The 20123-nt window shown below is 27.3% G+C and overlaps 1 protein-coding gene across 1 annotated transcript in view; it reads left to right on the forward strand.

Moving 5' to 3' along the window:
- The window catches only part of LOC107455277 (teneurin-m), a 467942-nt gene that overhangs the window by 104917 nt on the left and 342902 nt on the right, over nt 1-20123 (forward strand). The window contains exon 3 of the mRNA XM_016072782.4: nt 11599-11639. The gene's annotated coding sequence lies outside the window, so the exon portion shown is untranslated. The remainder of the gene's footprint in view (nt 1-11598; nt 11640-20123) is intronic.

Raw genomic sequence — 20123 nt, forward strand, 5'->3', positions numbered from 1 at the left:
AAAATAAACATTCTCCATGTTGCTGATTACTGGCTTTTGATGGTCTGAATGGAAAGTAATTAAATCAAAAATTATTTAGCATGTTCAATAAGTATGCGTTCAGACAAATGTCAATATTTAGGACGCTAAATATTGACAACTGTCTGTCGAATTCATGAAATTTAACTGGATGAAAATTTTCCTTATTTTCCCATCACTACATGCTTAACTTCGGATCAACAAATCCCTGTCTGACTGAGAAATAATGGAAAAAAATTTTTTTTTCTACATTTAACATGCTGAATGTTGATATTTGCTGGCTTAAGTGCAAAATAGTGAAATTCAACAAAAAAATATTATTTTAAAGATTCAAAATCAATGCAGACTGATGGATTTATTTTTTTCTAAATGAGAAGGAATTTTTAAAAAAAATTCAACTATCAGCACCGGTGCATGCTGTTTATAAACATTTCTCTGCGCAAGTGAGAAATAACTACAACAAAAATGTTTTCTAAGCATTCGCCATCTTCGCATATTGCTGAATGCCTACATTTACTTGTCTAAATATTAAATAACGCAGCAAAAATGTTTACCATTCTCCATCAAAGCAAATGTTCTCAAATTTTCGTCTACAATTACGTACATTAAGCCTACATTCTACATTTCAACTACATTCTCCTATACGTTTGAAACAGCTATATCCGCCTCTTTTAATAAGAAAACAAATTGCTTATAGACAAACATAGCAGGTATCGATAACTAGTAATTAAGCGAAGTGCCGTGAATCTCTTTAATGGTAAGAGATAGGCATCGAACTCATTAAGTTGCTTACCGATGTTTCAAATGGGTATAATTTTAATAGGATTGCACTTAAACAGAGTTCTGTGGTCATCAAATTTCCTCCCAAGTCGGGCTTTTATAGGTAAATATTCCTCTCCATTCACAAGACATTATTCAGGTGATTAGTTCCGGCCTTTGCTTTTAATAGGCTAGTAATTTATAAAGCATTAAATTTACTGTATTCATATTCATATGCTCTTCCTTTAATAATATTGGGGTGGAGACTATTCTAAATCTATTAAGGAAGCCATTAAAAGCCTCTTACTGAAGAAAAAGGGTCAGTTTCATGGAATTTAATTTGCTGAAAGTTATCACTCGTTGATACGTACCGACATATTAATAAACTCAAAAATATGAGTCTAGACTGAGTCTACTAGCTTTTAATTTATTCAAAGTAGTACTGCAGTCATTAAAAAAGTATGTATTGAATTGAGTCATCTTAATTACAAAATCTATTTTTAGTTGATATTTCGTAATATTTAAATAAATTGATGTGATTGATTTTTCCTAAATGTAACTGATTTAAAAATATTAGTTCAGTTCTTTCAAAATTGCTAAATTTTTAATTTATTTTCTTTATAAAAAAATCTAGATAATTGAAGATTAATTATGTAAGGAAAACAATATATTGAATGATTACTAAAATTCAATTGTTTATATATTTTTGTCTCAGCAATTGCATTTTTACTTGTTTAATAAAATTCAAACGATGGATGTATTTTGAGGACTTTCAGTTTAAGATTTCAAATTTTGAAGTAACTTGCAAAATTTCATTTAATTAAAATAAATATTCATTTTTTTGTAATGACAAGATTTTAATAGAAATATCACTAATGAGAAAGAATCGAGAAATTAATTAATATTTTTTGTAATTGGCCATTGTGTAATTGAATTTGATTGTGCACGAAACGCTGTTTTTATATCTTTGTTTCTATCGGCTGTTTTAATCTCACAAGCTAAGAACAAATTGTTAATTATGGTATTATACACTAAACAAAATTATCCAGACAACCACCTGGAAGCATCAAAACCGAAAAGGTAAAAAATGTTCTTCGCCGTAAACTTTGTGATTAATTTGATGGACAGACTACTGTCAGCTATTTTACCATAATTTTAGATTGAAAATTTTAACGTAAATTACGTGGCCAGTCAAATCAATTTTCCTCATGACCAGTTCACTTTTGAGCTCTGGTGGACGCGTGGAAGTCAATTCCTATCGTAAATCAGTGGAAAGTTTTTCGGGTGTATGTAAGCTGTCATTGATGTAAACGGTGGATAATCAACATATTAATTTATGCTTCAGGACAGCCCGAAGTTTTTACCACTGAGTATCCAGATACTTTTGCCAAATAGTATAGTTTTAAATATTTCATTAATTATATTCTATATTTACAAGTTATTTAAATATTATTTAAAAAGCATTGTATAGTTATATAAATATAAAAGAAAACTATTCCAAAATGCAAATCATATTAAAATAATGTTCGAACAAAGACAAGTTATTATGTATGTCAAACATATAATGTATGCTGATTTTCAAAACTGCATATTTCATGAATTGATGGCTAAGGTTAGACACTTCGAACATTCTTCTTGAAAGCAATATGAAAGTTTAAGCGGAAATGTATTTTACACTAATATCTGCAAGGAGAGCTGATAAGGAGATTTTGCACTAATTTATGTAATATTGCCAGATTCTTATATTAAATTTATGTGACAAATTAACAACTAATTAAAAGGGTAATGTCAAAGTTTTCAATAACAATATAATTAATACAATGCACACAATTAAGTAAGAATAAAATTGTTCTCAGATAACTATCTTCTGTTACCAAATATATTGCACAAAATCACGTATCTCAAAACTACAGCAGAATTATTTTTTTTAAGTTTTTATCCCGATAAAGTCGGATTTTTTTAAACCATATTGGCAAATACCATCACAATTATTTTACGATTACTTTAAATCATAAGAGGGGGTTTGCTTGTTTAAATCATAGAAGAAACAACACTGAGAAAAACTTATGATCAATACTATCAGTATCGGGAAATTTACCATGCTTATAGCTCTATGGGATCATAAAAAATATCGAAGCCCTTTTTTAATAGTTTTGGTAAGATTAACAATAAAATATTTTCTTATAATATTTTATAAAAATTGGTAAATGTGATAAAATGTGGCAGTTTTATCACGATACCTTAGAGTATGCTATAGAAACTATTTATTCTGTTAAATTTGCTTTTCAGTTTTGTATTTTTCACTGAATGTGTTGTATTATAAAATATAATTTGGGACACCTGAATTTCACTTAAGCTATTACCATATGGTCAGAAAAGGTACCAAATTAATAGTTTAATTACCATACATTTTGGTTTTATTTCCAGAATTATGCTTCCTATACTAAAACTACCTTTACAATACAGTACGGTAATTGTGCCAGGATTTGTTTTCTCCGCGTAGTGTGAGGATTGAAAAACCTAACACCTCCCTTATTTATGAATTTTATAGTCAATTTAATACAATTGGTTCAATTATTTACTTAAAAAAATTTTTTTCAGAAACGGAACATTCAAATAAACAATTCAAGAGAAAAAGTTTTATAAACACTCGTGCATTTAACCATTTCGAACAAAGTTTTTAAAAATTTTGAAAGTTTAGAAGTTTTTATGATCTAATGCCAAATAGGCACAATAATATTATAGATCGCATGAAAAAAGGAAGGCCAATCTAACTCCGAACTATCAGTATCAGAGAATCATCAAGATCTAGACCTCATTTAAGAACTAATACCAAACCGAATCTTGGACAAGGAAAGTTGGGAAAGAAATTAATACAATTTCTTTCCTTTTTTGTGACATAAAAAGGAGAAACGAATAGAAAAGGAGAACTACCGAGAAATTCGCTAAGATCGAATCTGATTAGCATTGCAAATGAAGTACAAAGTAAAACTGGTTCAAAAGGAAAAAAAAAGTAAAAAGAAAATATATTTCTCTGTAGTCCTGTAAGACAATTAATAGTCTTCGATTCTTCGGCAAAGAGAACGCTCTATTTTTATTTTTTTTCCTTCTATTTCTTATGCATTCCGAGATTTTTTCGAGAAGTTTCAACGATCCGTTTCTTCATTTTGGAAAATTGCTCCAATGCTTCACTCTTTCTGCAGTTTTGCTTATCATGGAATCTGAAACGACAAAAAGAAGAAATTGGATGGTTTGAAAATAAATTTCATTCCATGGTATTAAAAAAATGAAAGAGAAACTTACAAAGGTTTTTTAACGAAATAGCAAACGCGATTAATGAAAACTCAAATCCAAAAATAAATCTAATGAGAATTAGAATTTAACATCGCACCTGACCCTGGTGTTACTAAATCTATTGAATTTCGTGACGAGTTTAGTGTGATATGTATTGAATTTTCTATAGTAAATTTCATCTCTCTCAAAAACTAATTTAAAATAGCAGAAATTGCTGCTTACATATGCATTGTGTTAAACTTGCAAGAGTATAGTGAACACAGTTAAGAACAATAAGTAGGAAAATAGTTTAGTATTCTGAAATATTTAATCGTTAATTTTATTTATATTTTCAAATTCTAATTCATATTTTTCTTATTTTTTAAGCATTCCAATAGTTTTGCGAAATTTCAACATTTGTTTTATTTCATATTAGATATTGCCTCAGCATTTTTTTTAAAAAGTCATTTAAAACAACTGGTTGATTTTTTCTAATCCTTGACTGTTTCATTTTGATGGTTTCTAAAAAACTTGACTCAAATCATGCAGAAAAGACTGATTCCCACTAATTCAAATAGGGCGTGTTTAATCCTTCCTCCTAAAAGCATACAGTTAGTTGTTTCTGAAAATAAGAAAAAGTTTAAACTGCTATGAAAGTGCTAAAATGTACATAGCTACTATCTAAGAACATAGAAGTAAATAGTAACATTCAGATATAAATGAATCATATGCCATAAAAGTAGAACCTTCAACATCTAAATAAAGAAAAATAAATCTATGCGTTTTATTAACATGGTTTTTTGAAGGTCTTTTTGCTAAGGAAAATAAAAAAAGTCAGAGTTTAAGTGCCTTGCACTTGAATCAAACTATAATTGATAACTATATATCCTATCTTGCTGTAAGGAATTATTGGAGCTTTCGAAGCTGACAAATAACTAAATTATTTTAAAAATTATTAACCTATTTAAAAAACCGCCTATTTGACGGCATTTTACCCCCTGGATGAAAATTATCAAACTGAATGCCATATTCCCAGTTTTACAAATTTTTAAGTCCTGATGATGCAGTATTAGAGATAAATAAGCCCATATAGCGCAGTATTAGAGATAATGCGTATATTAGAGACCAAGCAAGAGATGCAGCATTAGAAATAATGCCAAATTAGACTACAAATGCTTTTTCTTTTCTCAAAACTGAGGCTTTTCTGCTTATTGACGGTTTGCACCCTCTTCAAAATTAACTAAGAGGACGCTGACTGAAGGTCTAAGGTCTGCTAAACTTGTTCCAACAGTCATGAATAACTGTTGCAAACATTAGATTTTTCCATATCATCCTAAACAATAAAAGTAAACACTAAAATTAAGTTGACATTTTAAAAGCAATAAAATATGAAAAAAATAAATTTTTGCCAATTTCAACCCTGCAATTTGCAATTTGGCTTTTGAAAATATCCATTTGGTTTTTATCGAAACCCAATGAAGTATTTCCCTTAAAACGAAATAAATGCATGCATTCTAAAAAAAAATAAATATATTCCTATGCTTAGATGACAAGCCCTTTTTTATATTTTTAAACCATACTTAATTGTTGTCAGGTTGTTATAGTTAACTTATATCCATTTCTTACTTATCTTTCGTGAGAGAGTTAAATACGTTTAAACGTTTTAAAAAAATATATTTTGGAACTAAATCTATGAGCTTGTTAGATTATTACTTTCCTTCGGTATGATAAATTATATATATATTGCGCATATTCTTGTCCTTTCAAGGTATGTTCCCTTATCGATTTCCTTGAAATACCTTTTTCAAAAGATTTTTTAGACTTAATAAATATCAGCAATACCAAATTATAAGATACGAAATGCCATATAAATATTATCTGTCATTATTATTCTCAAATAAATTGCATTCAGGCACTTTTTTCCTAACAATTTCATAACGTCAATGTTGTAGAAAATAAGTTTAAACTGTGAGGGTTTATTCAAAAGAGCTTAAGCGAAATTGAAAAAACTGTTTTCCTAAAATATGCATAGATATCAATATTTAGTTTGTTTCATCACCTTCAAACGGATATTTATTTAATATTTAATGACTACATTTAAGTTGAAAATGATATTTATTCTTGTAATATCTGAGAAAAATGGATGAAAAACGATTTTTATCAACGACAATATAACAAAAAGTTCCCTTATGAATCAATGAAGATATTTTCTATTATTTTCTGAAAAAAATATATAAAATGGAAAATATTTTCATATGAAATGTGTATAATATTGTAATATTTTATTCTCCCATTGGATATTAAATTGACACAATATCGGTACTTATGAAAACATTGAAAGAATTTTCAACCCTGGGAAACAAAACAACTGTGAGAAGTATTAAAGCCTGTCTTCTTCAGTAGTAAGATATAACGATAAAATCGAAATAAAAATTTTTCACTCAGTCTATCAGAGAAAATGTATCGAATAGGAGAAAAAAATATTTTTTACATCGATTGTCTATATATCGATAAATCAAAAGAAGTTGGAGTTGTAGTCATCATTATTTTCGAAGTATTACATTGGGAAAAAGAAATAATGGTGGAACTAGAGGGTTACGGTACTTATTTGTGTCTTGTATTTCAAGATCTTTAATTTTATGTGATACTTAAATACATCTTAAGATAGTATTTTTTGGGAATATGATCATTTAAAATATGTATTGAATAAATATAACTCATAGGTAAACATTGGGATGAAGAAATAATGGTAAAACTAGTGGGTTAAGGTACTTATTCGTATCTTGTAATTTCAAATTTTTTCAATTAAAGCGATGCTAATTTTAGGTGATGCTTAAATACATTGCAGGATAATTATGTTTTTGGTGAAATGATCATTTGACTTAGGTATTAAATTGATATAATTCATAAGTAAATATTGGTAGGAAGAAATTATGGTAAAGCTAGCAGGTTAAGGTACTTATTTGTATATTACGTTTCAAGATCTTTAAATTGAAGTGATGCTTAAGCTCATCTAAGATATTAATTTGTTTGGTAAAACGACCATTCAATTTTCATATTAAAATGGAATAAATAACATATTAGTATTACATTGGGAAGAAGAAACAATGGGGACTGGGAAGTTTCAGTACTTATTCGAATCTTGGAATTCAAGAATTATGTTTCAAGAATTGTTGTTAATTTATATCTTGTATTTCAAGCTTAAATTCATCTTGATGTTAATTTTTTTTTCGTAAAATGATCGTTTAAATGTAAACTGATTTAATTCTGAAAAAAAAACTAGCTATGTGCGTCATAATATATTTACTTCATTGCTTTCTTAAATAATGATATTTTTGTAATTTCATGTATATTACAATCAGTTGTCAGATACATAATCAAATAACCATAATCAAATAACAGGTGTAATATAATTTTTTATATATAAGGATATGTACCATAATTATGTAATAAAATTAAGTAATACAATTATTGATATATAATGATATGAAGATAGTTATCAAAATTCTAAAAGTTGACAACTAATTAATATTAAACTGCGCTTCGAAAAATAAAGATATTTCTGAATTGTATTGTATAATTTTATCAGCAAAATGAATGGAGAACTGCAAGCCTTTTATCACAAGTTGTGATTAGATGACGGCCTTTTGTTTTACGTGCTCAGGAATATATTACGGAATAAGGTAAATATACATTTTCAGTTTAATTGCGAAATAGAATAAAACATTAATAAGCAAAAATAGAATTTTCTCTTCCCATCGCAATTATGTTTAGTCAGGAGAAAAAAAAAGCCTTTTTATAGACTACTTTAACTTTAGAAATGTAAAGCTTGTAAAGTAAAATTGCAGTATATCGAGGTACTTATATGGGCGGTACTATTTACATATATCTGCATCCATGTATATATATATATATATATATATATATATATATATATATATATATATATATATATATATATATATATATATATATATATATATATATATATATATATATATATATATATATATATATATATATATATATATATATATATATATATATATATATATATATATATATATATATATATATATATATATATATATATATAAATATTATATATATATATATATATATATATAAATATTATATATATATATATATATATATATATATATATATATATATATATATATATATATATATATATATATATATATATATATATATATATATATATATATATATATATATATATATATATATATATATATATATATATATATATATATATATATATTATATATATATATATATATATATAAATATTATATATATATATATATATATAAATATTATATATATATAAATATATATATATATATATATATATATATATATATATATATATATATATATATATATATATATATATATATATATATATATATATATATATATATAATATATATATATATATAAATATATATATATATATATATATATATATATATATATATATATATATATATAAATATATATATATATATATATATATATATATATATATATATATATATAGATAGATAGATAGATAGATAGATAGATAGATAGATATATTTAAAGAAGTATTTGTCGAATGTGCTCCATTTTAATTGTATGAAAATAAGTAAAAAAGAACATAGATTCCTGACGTAGAATAAAACAATCTCGTTCGAATGATCTAAAAAAAATATGCCTAAAACATTTAACGAAATCTGTAACGCTGAAATTGGAAAAAAAAGACGGGAGCTTAGTTACGAACATAGTTAATCAATTTAATCAATTTAAAGATTTCTCATTCAGTGAATGTATAATTTGAGAATAAGTTTTATGTACTTTTAAAAACAAAATTTTTTTTTGGTAGAGGAACAAACCCAATATAGCGTTGTTTTATTATTTAAATATCAAATATTACATCAGAATGTTGGAATACCACTATCCTTTCAGTCAATTGTTGTTACAAGGTGCTAGAACAACTAAAAATGCTCTTAAAACTTCCTTGACTTTCTTTCAAAACATCCCACCGCAAATATTCAGTGAAAAAAAGAAAAAAAGAATCAAAATAGCAATCCAGCGATTGCATAAGGAAAAACACGGAGTGTAAAAGCGATACCCTTCTGGGCGTAGAGCATGTTCAGACATGATGCTATCTGATGCCGGGGGAAAGGGGGTTAAAAATCTCTAATCCCGATTTCCTATTCCGATCACACATTTCCGTGACTTCGATCTCAGCTTGAAGTGGTCCTTCTGTGCGTATATATGCTCTTGGATCTTTTTTTTGTTTCAGTAGTTTCCCATTCCGATAGTTGAAGCCAGAAAGATGTTATTTTTTATTCACTTATTTTTTTCTCTCTTTTATTCTTTTCCTTTTTTTTATCCTCTTTTTTCTTTCATTTTTGTACGCTTCAAAGAGCATGGTATTTCTGGCTTTCATCTTTTTCTCTTCACTATTCCCGACTTATACACTCCCCAGCTGCAAAACTGTCGTAGGCGGTCGAATTCCGCTAAAGGGGATTTTGGTAGATGGATTATTATTTCTACTTAGCCCCAGTGTCCACTTTAACAGTATTGTTATATCTTACCCACCCGGAAGTTTCGATTCCTCTGAAGTTTGTTTAGATCTGAAAATACAGACGTTAGGTGTTTTATCAAAATAAATAGCCTTCTAAAACTTCTTTTTGTAAAACTACATCTCTTTTAAAATGGATTATTTATTGTTCCCTTATGAAATATTTCGTTTTCGAAATGGAAACTTAAGTTTTGATTTTATTTGTATAAATGCCTATACAATGATTTGTAATTCTTTGTATTAAATACTATTAGTATGATTATATGCATTTAGCTATCTTTTTATAATAGATTCCTTATAATCGATTTTATAATAGGGATAGAGAATACAGGTTAGAATCCCAGCGATGACTGGTTAATACGAATTCGCCTCCCGGCTCTCACAGACCACAGTGCTGACAGGAAATATCCTCAGTGGTGGACGAATCAGGGGTTAGAGCCATCATACCATCAAGCTAACCGTGGTAGGGTTTACTAGTTTTCCTCATCATGTAACGCAAATGCGGTTAGTTCCTTCAAAATGTTCTCCACGAAAGCAAAATTTTTCCCAATACTTGATCCAGAACTTCTCTTGTTCTCTCAATTGAGTTCAAAATTACAAGACAACGGAGTTAAACACTGTTAGCCATAAACTCAAAATTATGTCGGCTGTTCCAACGATAATTATAAAATATCAAGTTTTTTGTATGGTGCTGACAAATTTCGCACTGAGAAAAGAAGTACAGTCAGAATTACCAACTTATTGTAAAATGTTAATGTGATGTTCTTCTGGTTCCATGGGAACACTAAAAAGCTCGGTGATTTTCATAGAAACGCTTTGTTAATGATTTTCGCAAAATAATCAATAAAAATGACCCGCGATGGATTAGTGAGTAAGGTACACAAGGTTAGTGAGTAAGGGGTGGCTTAAAGCCCACCCTGCTTCAGATCAATGAGTACCATGTTGTCACAATCATTCTGTTGGTCTCGAAATTCCAGAACCATAACCCTCTAAGACCCGACCCTCCTCACCCACAATCGGTTGTCGTGGGAATGCCTTGCGTTTTTTAAAACAATAAAACATGGTTTAATAATATGGGATATAATTTGATAATTTTATTATGATATTTTTTCGGTTAAATTTACTTTTTCAGATTTTTATTTTTAACTAAATGTGTGGCAATAAGAACTAAACCAGAATTTTTAAAAAAAGCAGAATTTCCGGCAAACCATTACTATGTAAACGAAAAAATTACCAATCGAATGAGTTATTTTTAATTATTTTTATTACTAGAGTTATGTATTTTTGCCTATTTTTTTACCATAAATGTTATTATGATACAGTACGGTAGTTCGAGCAGAAGTTCTTTCTCCGTGCATGTATGCATGATATCTACTCACATGCTTGTTTGAGATTGGTTATTCAGCGTTTGTATAATTGTGCAACTATGACAGAGAATCGACGGACATGGACATGATACTAACTAATTTCATGTCTGCATGATATACACCCACACATTTGTGAATATATTGTTAAATGTTTAGTTAAATCTTAGGTATGTATCTTTTAGTTATTTTCCTCAAGTAGTTGCAGTAGGAAATCTTCTTGTATGGTTCTGTCAAATTACTTGAATGCATGATATGCACTCACGCGCTTGCAAATATATAGTACAAATGATATTTATGAAAAGTATTTATCGTTTTGTTTGACATATTTATAATAAATACTAGACATATTTTACCATTCCTGTAAAAGGAAATGCTCTGTGGTGATTTGCAAAGCACATGAAACTGCAAATTAGTCCTTCGATTCAGGAGGCTGATAGAATATCCAGTTTAAAAATCAAGGATCAAATTTGATTTCAGAATAAATTGATACACTGATTTCCATCATTTTTTTAATAATATTTAATTTTATTCATTTGCAAAATGTATGTTACATTTAAGTAAAAACACGTATTTATTTGTTTTCAGGTTTACTGTTTACAAAGACTGAATATACATTTTTCATCTGGGTAAGTTAATTTTTTAAAAGTATATTTAGATATAGAAATCTGCATAAATGTTTATAATTTACCTAATTTAAGTTAAAAGTTTGAAATTAAATCTCTCTTCAAACATTGTAAAACTGGTTTGAGAAAAATGTTTGAAATTTCAAAAGGATGTTATTTATCTATCATGATTCAAGAAACAAAACTGTAATGAGATATATCAAGTATTACTCTTGCAATATTGATAGTTATTAATACTTTGGAACTGAAATATGAATTTTTTCTCAATTAATATATATTGATGTCATATTTTGCTATATCTTGAAATATTTTTGAAAGGGTTTGGGAAACTTACATTAAATATAGCATTAGAAACTAATTAAAATGTTTACTTTTGAAATATTTTAGTTTTAATATAATTTAAAAGCTTTCTCTCATGTGCATGAACAATATTTTAATTAACTTATATTCAATTTGTTTGCTTAAATTAAATTTACTTCTCGTATCTTAATTTAAGCGCAGAATAAAAAAAGACTTAGTATCTTTAAAATAGGAAAAAAGTAAATTATGTAGGTTCTCAGGAATTGTCTTCCAATGTAAAAATTAGTAATAAATATGAATTATTTTGAAATTATTTCTCTCTATTTTTAAAAATCGTAAGTAATGCTGCCGCCACTGTCTCAGGTTTAAAACTTCACGATACAATTTATTTTGTTTTGTTGAAGCTATAAAGCTTAGAGACTTGAAACACGTAGAAAAATTTGCAGCATACCAAAAAAAAAAAAAAAAAAAAAAAAAGAGAGAGAGAGAAAAAAACAGACAAACTTGAATAACTTTAGATCTAATAATCGGATCTTCAAATCCCACTGCTCAATCTAGTGGGGTGGCAATCACATATACTAATTTATAAGTGCAGACGATATTTTAAGTTACGAAATCAGACACAAAAACTTTCTTTGAATACATATACCTTTTTTTGACGGATTCGAATTTCTGATCCAAAAAATATAGGGGATAGCCGCAATCTTAGAAATATGGTTCCTATAGTTTAATTGAGAGACCGCTCCAAAGTTTGCAACCGATAAAGTTAATTTTTCTCTTTGCGTATTTCGTTATATATCTAGAATTTTTCAAACGAATTGGAAAATATTTGCACGCAATTATAAAACTCATTTATTCAAACATAATTCCATCGCAAAAATTAACTTTTAGTAAAAAATTTTTACGTTTTATTGTTTTATTTAATAATGGGCGGAAAAATTTCGAATTGTAAAATATGGAATTTTTGCATCATTTTAAAAAATAAAATTTTGCATGGCAAATTACAAAATTCGCGCATAAGCGGTTGAATAGTTCCTGAGAAATTGAATTTTAAATATCTAACTCTTTTGAAATTTCATTTCTTGGGAACTATTCAACAGATTTTGTTGAAATTTTGTATTTTGGCATGCAAATTTAGATTTTTTAAATTTCAATTCACTTAAAAATTCTCGAGATATGACAAAGTACGCAAACAGTAAAATTTACGTTATAGGGTCCAAACTTTGGAGCTCTCTCCTCTCTATGGGGACCATATAGTCCAGATTGCAGCTACCCCCCCCCCCTATATTTTGGTGGTCAGAAATCCGAATGCGTCGAAAATAAAGGTATATTTATTTAGAAAAGTTCGTTATTGTGTCGGATTTCGTGACTTAAAATATCGTATGCACTAAATAATTACCATATTTTAGGTCACCCCCTCGAGTCATAGTCCTTAACCTAGAACGTGAAGATCCGATCTTTAGATCAATAGTTATTTAGAGTGGTCTATTTCTTTTTTTTCCGCACTATACAGCTAACACGATCTTATAAAACTCTTTATTTTTCAATTAATTGTTAATTATTTTGAAAAGAAAATACCCAACAGGCTTTTTTACAGATCTCAGGAATAAAACTAAAAGCTTGTAATTTAACACGTGCTGGAGGAAGGATTTATATTTATGAGCTTAACAAGAGGTGTTTTCGAAATTCTAATTTGCTCGAAAGCTATAGCAATTTCAATAGCTAATTTTGTGAGTTTTTCAGTTTTTTTTTTATCAAATAAGGACAATTTATTTATTGTTACATAAAATGCCATTTCTCTTTCTCGATATCTTTCTTGTATACGCTGCTGCTTACATTGATGACGAAATTAACAGAAAATAAATAAAATAAATAAAAAAGAAGGATAAATAGATTTTAGATGTTTCCATATTTAACTTTCTTACCATAAGAAATTTTCAAAAAGAAAAAAATTAATTATGAAGTTAAAGAAACATAAAAGCCATTTCCCATTGATTAACATATTGATTGACTTAAGACAGAAGAGTAAAATAGAAAAGAGTTAGTTTATTTGTATCGTTTAACATATTCTGTTTTTCAAAGTTTATTATTTTTATAATACATTTACGAATTTTTCAAATTTAGATAATCCCTCTTCTGCCATGATTTAGTTTTATTTTATTTTCTGCCCGTCGTTTGAAAGTTGATCCAATTTTGGGTTTGTGACTCGTTTAGTTTTTAACCCAGGACTCTTGAGAAACTTGTTAAAAGTTACAAGCTTTAAAAAAATCAGGAAAATTGGCAAACTTATTAAACTTAAAGTTGACGAAACTATATTTAACTATATTCTGTAAATTATTCGTGTAGTTTACCATTGGATTATTTGATGGGAATCTGCTAAAGAAATTAGCGTTTTTAGTGAGACTTTTTGGATTACGATTAAGCTTCCATAGTTACGTATAATATTAAATATGTAGAAATTTTTAAATACAACAATAATTAATATATCCTGTTTAAGAATATTTAAAAAAAAAGGCAAGATAGTTGTAGTATTGATAATTGGCGGAGTTTCTTTATAATTTAGCCATTTTGTTACAGCTGTTGAAATTCCTTTTTCCCTTAAATTATAAACAAGTTTTTCTGTATGTAAAAATATGTTCAATGGTACATTTTGCTCCGAATAAGGAAAATAATTTCCTTTTGTGAAAAAAAAACTTCTAAAATTTCAATCTATTCATGCACGTTCATGAATAAAATAAAGGTAATTAATGGAAGAGAAATAGTGTGCTAAATCCAAGTAATAAACTTACATCTCTATAGCGGTCAAATGGTCGTTCTTGATAAATCATCATTCTATTAAAATTTAAATTTAATGCTTTTGAAGATCTCAAAAATTTAGGACGGAGAGGAAAAAATAAAAGGAAAAGTCACGAGTCACGAATTTAAAATAAGCTGTTATAATTATTTTAGAATTTATTGCCTCTCAAAATAGATTTGCGATCAAAATGACGGCTGTGGTTGTTCTAGTGTAAAATTATAATAATGTTTTATTAATAAAAAGCTTCGCATTCTTGAAAAATAATGACTTAAATTAATATTAAAAAAAACAAAGACGAATAAGACGCTGTCACGGGAATTGGTGAGCTGACGTCAGTGGCTAAAAAAATTTAATATATTATTAAAAGAATAAAATAAATAGAAAATTTATGTTATATTCAAATGAATTCAAAGGGTTTTCCTCATATATTTTCGTAGCTTTTTATAAATATATTACATTTCTTCAAACTTGTTACCTTATAAAATAAACATTAGTTTTGACATAAACTTTTTTCCTTACTTTACGCATAATAAATCCCTTTGCTAAAATATTTCAATATTTTCTTAAGACTAATAGAATATTTTCTAAGAAAAATGAATATTTGATTAAAAAAGTAAAAAATAAAAGTACAGAAATAATGACTAAAGGTGAAACTTTCCGTGCTACATCAACAAAGAAAATGCCCAAAGCGGACGATATCGACTTGGTACCGGAACCAAAGCTTCTAATCTTGCCAAACGAACCGAAACCAAAAAAACTTGATGACCGGTGAGACTAAAGACAACCATTAGGAAATACACCCCTTTCATTGAAACTAGAAAAATGTAGATAGGAGTTAAAAGGAGAATAAAGTTGGGAGATAGATGAAAAAATAAAGAAACGTAGTTGAAGAAAACAACTTTATTGATTTTCTTCCTTTTAGGCGCCAGAAAAAAAGTGCATGAAAATACGGAGGAATTGTTATTTATTTATTTAGGCCCATGGGGATGATATTGTATATTTATGTATTTCTGTGATTCTTCGTTAAACTAACTATTTTATATAGAACAAAAAATCTTAAGTTTAAAACTAAATTTCTAAATATACGGAATTGATATTTGGACCAAGAGTTAAGTAAAGAAAGCAAAATAAATTGTCAGTTTAAAATTAATCAGTAGGTTAATTATTGTTTAAAATTAAAAAGAAGGCCTGTTAAATTTGGAATTTTTATGATTGCTATATTATTTTATTTTATATCCGTCGTATAACAGTCGACCCAATTTTGGGTAGCCTTGTAATTTTGAACCAATCCAGATGACAGATAACTCCTGGATCAGTACCCCCAGAGGTATGACTTGTTATGGGAACATTAATGACTTTGTGACTCGACAAATTGGTACTTATGAAGTCATTATACATTTTTGAAATACAATTGGCAGTATAAGCGTTGTGACTAAATTTCCAAAAAAAATATAATTGCAGTGCATTGTATATTAAATGCATTTTGTTATTTTGAAACTGATATTTTCAATATATAAAACTAAGATTTGTATGAAGACTCAATTAAAAATAGATATATTTGTTAGCTTAATTAAAAAAATATTGTTGAAGTTTCAAAAGAAAGACTTATCATTGAAATATTAATCATTCTTGTTTGTATTTATAAAGTTTCAATTCGTTAATATTTAATTTTCCCAGTAAAAACATTGCGTATATGTTTTGCTTTATTTTTTATTTCCAACACGTTTGGTATCACATGCATTTTATTATTTTTAAACCGAATTTAAAAGTAGACAGAAACTGAAATTTGAGTTCAAACTTATTCTCCCCTTAAGACACTACTGTCCATAGTAGGCTGTGGCTTTTTCAACAATGTTGTTAGGGACCTTTCTGCTCTTATCCCTGGCCTAGCAGCACTATTACCTTGGCTAATAATTGGCTTAATATGAGTCCTATATAAACATGCACTGAGGGACCAATATTGGAACGTCTATATATTTTAATATTGGTCCTATATATGGCCAACATCTATCTTTAACGGGCCGATATAGAATCTATTTCAGCTGAATAATGAATGCAAAATATTAGGTGAATATGACCGCTCTATATTGGACCGATGTTGGTTGTAAAACTTTGGGTGAATCGGGGAATTCTATATAAGGTCAATATCTGAAATTAATCGCACTTAGAACCCTTATTTTGCCAAGATTTGTGAATATTGGACCAATGAGGGCCCAAGTTATTTTGCTGCTAAAGGGATTTCCTCTTTGTAAATTTCACTATGATTCGATCTTTTGTTAAATCATCAAAACAGCTGTTTCTGAAACTTCCTCCGTGTTTAGGGTTTATGGTTCCCAATTCAAAACCTCATTTATGAAACAAACCGAAAAATATTATTAAATTTCGAATTTAATTAATGATATTTCAACTGAATGAGTCGGGAAAATATTTTTACTCTGAAAATTGGTTTCGATAAAAAAAAATTAAAACATTGTAAATTCATTTCTAAAACTCATAGACATAACTCATAACAACAATCAATTCATATTCCGCATTCATAAAAATAATATACGCAATCATAAATGCATTTCTGAAGCTTTTGAATTCGTTCAGAAATATTTTCAGCATCTTTAACTATAATAGTTGCATATCGCTCATGCGAAGCATTATTTTTTTAATACCATAAATTGGATGACTCGTTGATTTGAAAAATAAAGAATTGTATTGAAAACCCGCAGGTATTTTGTTTGTTGTTTCATTAAACTTTTTTCATACCACTCATGCTTAAAAATAGTGAATTTTTTTTAATATTCAATTCAGAGATTATTATAATCTTACTTTCCTAATTTTGCTACTTGTAATTTCACACTTGTACTCGATATTGCGAACAATTTCAATTGCGTGACCTGTTTGTAAACATTAGAAATTAGTCATTTCACAAGGTAAAAATCTATCTTACAGGTATGTTTAATAAAAATAAATCTAACTCTATTTTGCATAGCATTTACAGTTTCCTCTACTACAGTATTAACCTAATTGTTCTCATAAAATAACCCTATATTTTAATGCATTTATCTACAGTAAAATTAAGCATTTTATATTTGTAACGGTTAAATAATAAATTTACAAAAAACGTTAGATGAAAGTAGAATCTCAATTAAACATGCAGTAGAAATATAGCTTCTATTTACCAAATTGTTTCCGCAATATGCATATAGTATAAAAATTTTAATTCAATACAACAGTTTAAAGAGTAAATTTTCTTTTTGACTACCGAAATTTTCTTTTGAATATCTGAAAGCACTGCTCAGTTTTCATTTCATTAAAAATACTTTTTTTAAAAACAGATTACTTTTTTGTCTGTCATTAGTATTGAAATTCTTTTGTGTTAAACTTGAAATTGTGTTTCAAAATCAATTTATTTTTAAATTATAAATTATGAAAAATTTTAAAATAGATAGCAGTTGTATAAATTTTTTTAATTAAATTCATCGAGAAATTTACAATTACAATTGAATTACTTATTAGCTCTTTTCCACGACAATGATTACGTCACTCTTATATTTATTAGATGCTTGAAAGAATAAAAAAATTATTTTACGTACATTAATGTATTAAAAAACGAAATAAAGTCATAAAATGAATCAACTTTTACAAAACTGTAGCTGAAAGATTTACTATATAATTTTTGTGACAATGCAAGAACATCATCAATCATTTGTAATTCGGATGCAAATCAGAATACAAATCTCTAAAACAATCTTGAATATACATAAAAAATGTTTTTAAATACTTTGGCATACTTTGTGACATTTTGGCGCGAGTATTGGAAAAACTAGTAACCCTTTATTCTTAAAAAACAGTCTCTGAAATTGAGCGAAAGTCTTGGCGAAGAGTGTCCGATTTTTCTCAGTTCAACTCTGATGGATGAAGTAAGGTTTATCAAAACCTCATTTTCTCCAACCTCTACTCTGCCCCAGCCCCTCTTATATTGACGCCCTTTTTTTCTTTTTTTTCCACCATTTTTTTCACTTTTCTATTTCTTTGCTTACCCAGACTATTTTTGAAAGAGACCTTCAGGGGTGGTCCAATGAGCTAAACGATCTTCGCTTTCTTTTCATTGCGATCACTGATGTGAGAATGAAAAATGTGATAATTGCGCCGCCCCTGGCACCCCTTACAAAGTTTCTTGGTAGAGAAATGAAGGGAAAAAAACTTTATTTTGTTAAAGCTGTTACACATATAGGTTATTTACGACGTGTTGTTAATAAGGTAAGATATGAGAGTATAAAATATGTAACATAACGATACTTAAGCGCGGAAGGGAGTAAATTTGTCGAAAACGTAATTTTGATTTTTCAAAAAGAGTAATTGACCAATCATCATATGTTTGGAAGTTAATTGAACGGAGCAGCAAGCACTTTATGAAAAAAATATATAGTTTTTATTTAGAGTTAAAATGTTGTACATGATTTCATTCGGTTGAAAACACATGTTACCAATATAAAAAATAAATTCATTATTTCCATTATGATTCAATTTGTGAGAATGTAATGATTTTCTTAAGATTTTATAATAAACCCATAAAATAACAATCTTTAATCAGACTAAGGTACTACAATTAATTTACTTAATTTTAAAATTTTTGTTTTTTTTTTAATATATTTATTTTTATTTTCAAGAAACTAAGCAGACAAAAAAGAAATTTTTCGGTTTTTTGAGATTTCATGATATTTTTAAAATATTTATTATAATGACAATATATATATATATATATATAGATACATATATATATATATATATATATATATATATATATATATATATATATATATATATATATATATATATATATATATATATATATATATATATATATATATATATATATATATATATATATATATATATAAATAGTGAAAGGTAAATACAAAGAAAACAAACAAACTAGAGAAAAAATAAAAAATAAGAGGAAAACAGAAATAGGAACATATAAAGCGAAGGGAGAAAAATATCACGTACTGGCACATAGCTTGCAAAAATTATGTTGAAATATTAAGTTTCTATATAACAAAATATGAAATGATATCAGAAATGGGGGGTAGTGGGATATTTTTTTTAAGGCATGTTCTCACTCCTGTTAAAAATTGTATTTGGTACGTAATTTGACTTCGACGAAAACTGGATAAGCACATTGGTAATAATATATTATACCCGATAATTCAAAATTTATAATTAATAAAAGGTTGAATTATTAGTTACAAAGTTTTAATTCGATGATTTTTTTTAGAAATTATTAACATTTTTCTAATAAAATTAATTTTATAATTGAATATTGGAGGTTAGTGGTTAGAAATAATTACTGTAGAAATAGAACTATTTACTATAAAGTACGGTTAGACAGATAGATA

This window comes from Parasteatoda tepidariorum, chromosome 1 (assembly GCF_982258835.1).
Source record: "Parasteatoda tepidariorum strain Cologne lab strain chromosome 1, Ptep-v5.0, whole genome shotgun sequence".
In the NCBI taxonomy this organism is placed as follows: Eukaryota; Metazoa; Arthropoda; class Arachnida; order Araneae; family Theridiidae; genus Parasteatoda; species Parasteatoda tepidariorum.